The 6,070-nt window shown below is 42.3% G+C and overlaps 1 protein-coding gene across 8 annotated transcripts in view; it reads left to right on the top strand.

Annotated features, from left to right (window-relative positions):
• The window catches only part of C5H12orf50 (chromosome 5 C12orf50 homolog), a 41,493-nt gene that overhangs the window by 1,930 nt on the left and 33,493 nt on the right, over window positions 1-6,070 (top strand). For 6 of the 8 annotated variants that reach the window (XM_053256374.1, XM_053256377.1, XM_053256372.1 and 3 more), the window contains exon 3: window positions 5,005-5,089. The gene's annotated coding sequence lies outside the window, so the exon portion shown is untranslated. Of the gene's footprint in view, window positions 1-205; window positions 1,005-5,004; window positions 5,090-6,070 lie in introns of those variants that run through there. The other 2 variants (XM_053256375.1, XM_053256370.1) reach the window with 1 other exon arrangement.

The raw sequence follows: 6,070 nt of genomic DNA, 5'->3' as shown, positions 1-6,070 counted from the left end.
GAGGGCAAGCGAGAAGAAGGCTGTCGTCGAACTCAGTGAATAATTTGCTGGAGAGTCGGAGGGACAGAGGGGCTGGGGGTTTCAGCTTGTCCGGTGGCTGCACCTTCTAGCCCAAGGTCCTCCATTCCCCAGCTCAGAGATGAAACAACAGCTTTTCAGGAAGGAACGTGCACATGCTCAAATGGCCTTCCCGTCTTTAGTAGGCACTTCACAAATTTCTAACGAGCGGTTTGGCCTTGGCTTTGCAAAGAAGTGCTGAGTTAATTTTCTAATAAGCGGGCTGTAATGCACGCCCTTGACATTTCACAGAGGAAAATAGTGGCACGAGCAAAACACCTCAGTTCTCGTGCACCCCCATGCTTGAGGTTCCATGCTGCCTTGCATTCTCTACGCAGCGTTCATTTATTGTGCAATTGCCTGCTTTCCACCGTGCCGTTTTATTACAAGACAAAAGTGTCTTTAAAAAAAAATTAAACATATACTACAGAAATCAGATAGGTCTAATAGGTCATCAGCAGTTCAAAATAGACTTCAGCATCTAGACTGAAAACAACAGGCTGTGCTCTGCATGTATTTGTTTACTTCTGTTAAAAATGTGTATCACCCCTTTTGGCTCCATCTCCAAGGTGGCGATCAACCATAATTAAACAACAAAATAAACTATTTAACAATATAAAACTAATCAAAGGAAGCAACCATATGATAATATTTGTTTATGCATGCACATTGTTCATTGTTCATGCACGTCATTGTAGCTAGAAAGATTGCTTCTGCTCCCTCCTCTGAGATTTCGTGTTTAGGGACCACTGTGGCATGGAGAACATATCTGAACTTTGAATAATGACAACTAGTAACTCACAAGACATTTACCAAGGACAAAAATAAGAACACTACTACTACTATATGATAGCAAACAGGGACAAATACTGGAAAATAGGAACTGAATTTCATAAAATCGAGAGTTCACCGGTAGCAAGAATTCTCCCCATCCTCATCATTCACAAGTAAGGAATGCACTTATGAGTCATCAGTTGATGATGTATATGCATATTTGCATCAGCCCAAAGTTTCAGTCTGCCTACTCATGAATATATTATTTCCATAATGTTTTGTAGTAGCAAGAATTAATTTTCTCCCTATCCCCATAATCCAGAAAGTTGTTTACATTCTTTTCCATGTGAAATTTGTATTTTCCTCTTTTATCCCCAAAGCAGCTACCTAGAACTACAGTAGTCAGTTGTTTTTGAATTAGCAGTGTAGTTCATTTTTTAAAATATTGCATATCCCTTACATTAGTGATTATATTCAATAACTGTATTGTACTGTGAACTTATTAACGTAAAGATGTTATTAAATAAGTATGCCCTTTTCACTGTCAAACATTGAATTATATTATCAATATAATTTATATTGCATTATATTTATTTGTCACCAATGCTTTTTAACATCTACATGAAACTGCTGGGTGAGGTCATCAGAGAATTGGTGCTGGGTGTTATCGATATACTCTGATAATACCCAGATTTATTTCTCCTTGACATCAATATCAGGAAATGCCATTAGCTTTTTAAATGCCTGCCTACACACAGTAATGGGCTGGATGAGGGGCAATAACCTGAAGCTGAATCCAAGCAAGATGGAGCTGCCCACTGTTGGAGGTTGTCACCTGCAAGATGGGGTAGAACTTCCTGTTCTGGATGAGGTTACACCCCACCCCCGAAAGAACAGGTTCATAGCTTGGGCGTGCTCTTGAACCCGGTTCTTACCCTGTTGCCTCAGACTGAGGCTGTGGCCAGGAGCACTTTTTACCAGCTGTGATTGATTCAACAACTCCACCTGTTTCTTGAGAAGAATGATCTGAAAACAGTTATGCATCAGCTTGTTAACCTCCAGGTTGGACTACTGCAATGTGCTCCATGTAAGGCTGCCTTCATACACCGTTCAGAAACTTCAGTTAGTTCAAAATGTAGCAGCCAGATTGGTCTCTGGGGTATCCCCCAGAGACCACATTATGCCTGTTCTTGCATAGTTGCACTGGCTGCCACTAGTTTCTGGGCAAAATACAAAGTGCTGGTTATTACCTTTAAAGCCCTGAATGGGCTAGGTCCAGGTTACCTGAGAGAGCGCCTTTCTCTACAAGATCCCCACTGCTCATTAGGATAATCAGAAGGGTTCCCTCTAAGGTTTCCATCTCCCCTGGATTTCCAAGTATTTACCAGATTTTAACCATGTTCCCCAGCACCCAGTTAACCCATTAACTTGCCTGGAATCTGAGCTTTCTTTTTCTTTTTTAAAAAGCTGAACTTTAGCCCTTGTAGAAGCAGAGTTAAAGAGCAAAACATGTAGTCACAATTCTGTTCAACCGCTGGACTTCGAGAAAGGCGGGTGAAGCACAGAAGACTGGCTGGGAGAAGTTCACAATAAATAATCCCCCTGAGGAATGTTGCTTTCGTTTTTTGTCAGCAGGGGATCTCAATAGGGCAATAGGTCTCAACAGGGCAGCTGAGAGGATAGAACGATTTTGATGCAAATCACTGCCTATCTGTGCACTGTACTGTTTAAGGTTTTTGTCTTCGTAATGCAATGTATTCTATGCATACATACTTAGAAATAAGTACCATTGGTTTCAATCAGACTTTCTCCCAAGCAAGTGTGTATAGGATTGCAGACTTAACTGAAAAGCTTGGTGTATTTGTTTTAATCTATTACTGCTATTAATACCTTAAAATTAGTATAGTCTTCATTTATTTTCTATAGATAATATTGTGTGTGTGTGTGTTTTAAATTGCTTGAAGCCACCATGAATTCTCCCTGCCCCTGGATCTTTTCCTCCTTTGATTCTAAATCAAAAGGAGTCATTTTGGTGTTGCATTTTATGTACTTATCTCAGGATGTAAATGGTGACAATGACAAGGCTCATGCATGAGGTGACTATGAAAAGGCTCATGCATGAAAGTCTTAATCCCTAGCACCCCTTTTATAGGGTCAGTTGTAGAATTTAGTGGTAATGGAAATGCAGTCAGCACTGCTCCACAGCCAGGGGCGGAGCCACCATTGGGCCAATGGGTTCAAAGAACTCAGGCTGCGCCCAATCAGGGGCCGTGCTTCGCGGTTTAGATTCAGCGGTGCTGGTTTAGCTCCCGAGCGGAGGCCGCACGGCCCCCATTCAGGAGTTAAAGGGCCGCTGCATATTTAGAACTATTTTTAAAAAAAATTGCGGACCTGTCCAGCGGTTCAGTTCGGTTCCGGTACGGGGGGAGGGGGGTTTCGGTTCTATCCTGAACCTCCAGACCGAACCGCCGGGCCACTGAACCGGTTCGCACATCCTTACAAATATCATATTTATTCAACAATAAATAGCATATTCAGGTATTGGGAAATGGAGTGCGATGATAGTGTGCCGTTGGTGAGGACTACACACAGCTAATTAGTCAACGTTAAAAGTGGAACTTGTATATTAGAATGTGTTGGAATATAAAGTCTGGGTGTTCCTCCCCAAATATTGCTGGTAGATATTAAAAGTAAATACAAGTCAACTGGACAGTGCATTAGTTAATTTGCATAACATGCAAAGTATATGCAAGGTGATTTACATAATTTGCAAATTAGGGTGCCTGGATTTGGGATGCTTGGCTATGGTAACCCTACAGGAGTGTCGTTATGATTGAATGAATGGGCTCAAAGAACCTGGGCCCCACAGCTCCTGAGGGCCCCCCAGCATCACCCCTCCCTATTTTCTTCATTATCTCCCTCAATCTGAGTGGTTGCTGGAGAACTCCGCTAGCTCTGTGCCTGCAACCTAACATCTCTCTTTGGGTGTCACCAGTTCATCTGGTGGAGACTTGGGATTGGGCCTTCTCAGTTGTCGCCCCAGGGTTGTATATCCTATGGATATAAGAGGATTATCTTTGTTGGAGGTCTTCAGGAGAGCCTTCCAAAAGCAAACAGATGCTATTATTAATTATTATTATTATTTTATTTTCACAGAGAACATATTCAAAAGCCACAGGGCAGCCACAGAGAAGACCCAGTCCCGATTCGCCACAAAACTAGTCGGTGGCAACCATAACTGGACCTCTCCAGATGATCTTAATATACAACAGGGTTCATGACAAAGAAGATGGTCTCTTATGTACCCTGGACCCAAGCCATTGAAGGCTTTATAGGCATTAACCAGCACTTTGTATTTCGTTCAGAAACATCTTGGCAGCCAATGCAGTTCTTTTAAAATCGGTCTTATATGGTCCCTTCAGGTTGTCCCAGAGACAAGTCTGGCTGCTGCAGTCTGTACCAATTGTAGTTTCCAGACTACGTACAAAGGCAGCCCCACATAGAGTGCAGTACAGTAGTCAAGCCTGGAGGTTACCAGAATATGCACCACAGATTTAAGGTGATTTATCTCCAGAAATGGGTGTAGCTGACATATCAGCTGAAGCTGATAAAAAGTGCTTCTGGCCATGCCCTCAACCTGAGAGACCAGAGAGAGTTCTGGATCCAAGAGCACTCCCAAGCTATGTACCAGATCTTTTGTGGGAGTGTAACTCCATCCAGAACAGGCAGAACTAAACAATCTCTTGAGTCCTGCCCCCACAGTCAGTACCTCCATTTTATTTGGATTCAACTTCAGTTGATTATCCCTCATTCAGCCTTTTACCGCCTCCAGGCAGGCATTTAGGGAAGTTATGCCATTTCCTGATGAGGTCGATATGGAGAAATAGATCTGGGTATCATCAGCATATTGATAACACCCTGCACCAAACCTCCCGGTGATCTCTCCCAGGGGTATCATGAAGATGTTAAAGAGCATTGGAGACAGTATGGAGTCTTGTGGATGCCATATTATAATATATTAATGTTATAAATAATAATTATATTATTATTGCATTTAATTACATCACTTATAACAGTTATTATTGTCAGTTACTAAATACATGCATACTTGACACTAGCCACAAATTCTAAGACATTTTAAAACTTTAAATATCAACTTGCTTCCTCTTTCAGGTGACATCTTCATGGTTTCATTAATGGAAGGAACATCTGGTGCAATTCAACTGCAAGATCTATTAGGGCATACAAGCCTTATAAGGTAGTTTAAGCAAATTGAATAGTTGTAATCAGTATAGTTTCATGTTCTTTTGGGACACAAAATCTATATATAAGTCCTTCAGAATTCTGCTAAAATTGTGGGGCACTATCCTGCAAAGCTTTCAAAAGCTGCAGCAGGTTCACAAGAGCATAAGAACAGCCCTGATGAATCAGGCCCAAAGCCTATTTAGTCCAGCATCCTGTTTCACACAGTGGCCCACCAGATGCCTCTGGGGAGCCCACGGGCAAGAGGTGAGGGTGTTCCCTCTCTCCTGCTGTTGCTCCCCTGCAACTGATATTGGGAGGCATCGTGCCTCTGAGCCTGTAGGTGGCCTACAGCCACCAGATTAGTAGCCATTGATAGAACTGTCCACCATGAATTTGTCTAAGCCCCTTTTAAAGCCATCCAAGCTGGTGGCCATCACCACATCCCATGACAAAGAATTCCATAGATTAATTATGCACTGTGTGAAAAAGTATTTCCTCTTGTTGGTCCTTAATTTCCTGGCCTTCAGTTTCATGGGATGACCCCTGGTTCTAGGGTTGTGAGAGAGGGAGAAAAATTTCTCTCTGTCCACTATCTCCACTCCATGCATAATTGTATACATCTCGATCATGTCTCCACGTAGTCGCCTCTTTTTCAAAGTAAAGAGACCCAGATGTTGTAGCCTAGCCTCATAAGGAAGGTGCTTCAGGCCCCTGGTCATCTTAGTTACCCTCTTCTGCACCTTTTCCAATTCTACAATATCCTTCTTTAAGATACGGTGACCAAACTGTATACAGTACTCCAGATGGGGCCACACCATAGATTTCTATATGGGCATTATAATATTAGTATTTTTATTTTCAACCCCCGTTCTAATGATACCTAGTATGGAATTGGCCTTTTTCACAGCTGCTGCACACTGAGTGAACACTTTCAATGAACTGTCGACCACGACCCCAAGATCTTTCTCCTGGTCAGTCACTAACAGCTCAGATC

The sequence above is a fragment of the Hemicordylus capensis genome, chromosome 5, assembly GCF_027244095.1.
Source record: "Hemicordylus capensis ecotype Gifberg chromosome 5, rHemCap1.1.pri, whole genome shotgun sequence".
Taxonomy (NCBI): Eukaryota; Metazoa; Chordata; class Lepidosauria; order Squamata; family Cordylidae; genus Hemicordylus; species Hemicordylus capensis.
Note: the sequence above shows the minus strand (reverse complement) of the source record. Positions and strands in the feature narration are given on the sequence as shown.